The 2240-nt window shown below is 38.0% G+C and overlaps 1 protein-coding gene across 2 annotated transcripts in view; it reads left to right on the top strand.

Annotated features, from left to right (window-relative positions):
- The first annotated feature begins 30 nt into the window (after positions 1-30).
- The window catches only part of etv1 (ETS variant transcription factor 1), a 25785-nt gene continuing 23575 nt past the window's right edge, over positions 31-2240 (top strand). For both annotated transcript variants that reach the window (XM_014019011.1, XM_014019010.1), the window contains exon 1: positions 31-1417. The gene's annotated coding sequence lies outside the window, so the exon portion shown is untranslated. The remainder of the gene's footprint in view (positions 1418-2240) is intronic.

Here is a 2240-nt window from a genome sequence, read left to right as displayed (position 1 = left end):
ATACGAAAACATTGGTGAATGCCACAATTTCTCCTAAATCACTCGTACGCACAATTTAAGAACAAATCTGTGCGTACGAACGGTTCTTGCATGAGGCCCAATGTTTGCTTATTGGGTAAAGATCCTCCCAATGTCTGGCTTTCAGCAACTGTGTCCCACTGAGCAATTCAGTTGAAAAGYCCTTCATAAGAGTTGCACAAAACACTTTTTGATTAGTACTAAAACACATCTGCATATCTCGTTCAGTTTCAGCCAGTTTTGCATTCAAGGGAAAAGTGTCACAGATCTGCACGTTGTCTGACAGTCGGTTTTACCGTCTCAGTTTTTAATGCCGGAAGGGTTCAGGTCCGAGTCTCCCGTCTCTTGGCTTTGTGCGGTGCAGCTTTTGTACAGTGAGGTTGTATTTTTGYACACAGCACGGTTTATTTTTCTGCTTCCCAGCCTCACGAAGGAACTCACACCATGTTGCGCTTGCTTTACAAAACAAGTCATGTCTGTCAGAACTGACCGAGAAAAGTGGAAGAAAAAGAAAACTATTTAAAGAAAAGAGTTTTTTTGTTTGGGGCGGTTGAAATGTTCTTCATTGTTGATGTTCATGAAGTGATTCGATGTCCAAAAACCTTGTTGTCCATAAAGTGAAAGTGAAATTTGTATTTCTCTTACTTTTTACGTAAAGTCATTTTCCATTTTCTTTTCTAAAATGACAAGAAGATGAAGTCGTTGTGGGAAAATGTTTCAAGTTGACATGTAAACTATAATTAAATACTTGGACAGATTGACTTTGAATTTGTAAAAACACTTTTTTTATTTCGCACAGTGTTGCTCTTTGAGCATGAACTGTTTCACAATTAGTTGTTACACCTTTGGTGCCAGTTTTTAGTCGTGCAGATATAGTATAAAACTGTTTTATGCTTCAGATTTACAGAGATTAAAACAAACAGTATTGCAAAAACTATTTTACCACTTAAAACTCACAAAATAAAGTTCAAACCAGATTTCATTTAGCCACCGCTGCCTTGGATTTGTGACGTCTGTAATACGCAACAGAAAGACTGATACAAACCTGATGAGCTGTAAGAGTTTATATTTGAAAATAAAATTATCCACAATCTATCCATAAAAACGTACAGACCAACAGAGCAGGTGTTCAATTAAACAKTGGGTTAATAATGTGTTTTAAAATATGCAAAATAAAATTAGTGTGGAACTGTTTTGCATGTAACACAGATTATTCCCCTCTTTGTTCAGTTGTTTGCAGAGATTATAAATGTGTAATCTGAGGAGCGTTTGTTTACAGGCAGGGCATTTCTCAGAGTCAGATGGGCGGGCAGCAGCACTTGACCTGCGTTTCTTCCTCCTCACGGGTGATCGGGACGAGCGACACGCTGCTTCACTTCACATCAACTTCACCTGCCAGGTACTGGAGCCCTGCCTGCGTCCAAGATGGCACCAGCCTGACCGCTGCTGGGCCCTGAATGGGACCATGTGGGTTACTTATCCACTGTTAGGCAAATGCTTAATGCTAAGATTTKACCACAATTTAAAATTACCTTTTTTAAAAGTTATGAAGCAAAAAACAAGACTTGGTTTTACCAAAGAGATATAACCTACATAAACCCATTTCAGGATTACAAACMCAAGTTTCATCTTCACAGACAAACCAGTGGAGCCGTGTTTATGTGAGCTTTTGGGTAAGCTTTGTGAACCATGACATCACAAAAGGTTGTGTTTGGCTGTCCGCTTATAAATGTAGCAGAGTTTAAGGATTGTCTCACTCTAAAACTTAAGTTTAAGAAAAATACATTTTTAGTTCCCACTGTTTCCATGTGGATGCAAGGTTGAACCAGAAAAAAAAATCACACTTTGTACATCCTTAAAATGCTGTTGCCAGGTGAACGGGGTTTTAATTAAACTCAACGTACCACTTTAGTTTAAACCGTTTTATGTCAAATGCATCACAAATGTCTTTTGGTAAGAAAATTACTTTAAAAAGGAAGGTATTGTATTTTCCAGGCACATAGTTCAATTCTCCACCACAATGTTACCTTCAGTTGTATACATCAAAAATGAATTTGACTTTGCATTTAAACGCCTTGAAGTTGGCCTCAGTCTCTTTAAGAACCTCCTACCGTTTCTGACACTCCCACTTCAGCACGTCTTCACAACCATGCTTCATGCCGTTTACAACCTTTTGTAGAAACATTGTATTTTAGTGTAAAAATAAAAAAGCAACATTATAT

This window comes from Austrofundulus limnaeus, unplaced genomic scaffold, assembly GCF_001266775.1.
Source record: "Austrofundulus limnaeus strain Quisiro unplaced genomic scaffold, Austrofundulus_limnaeus-1.0 Scaffold207, whole genome shotgun sequence".
NCBI classification, from domain to species: domain Eukaryota; kingdom Metazoa; phylum Chordata; class Actinopteri; order Cyprinodontiformes; family Rivulidae; genus Austrofundulus; species Austrofundulus limnaeus.
The sequence above is the reverse complement of the archived record's forward strand: the minus strand, read 5'-3'. Positions and strand labels throughout refer to the sequence as shown.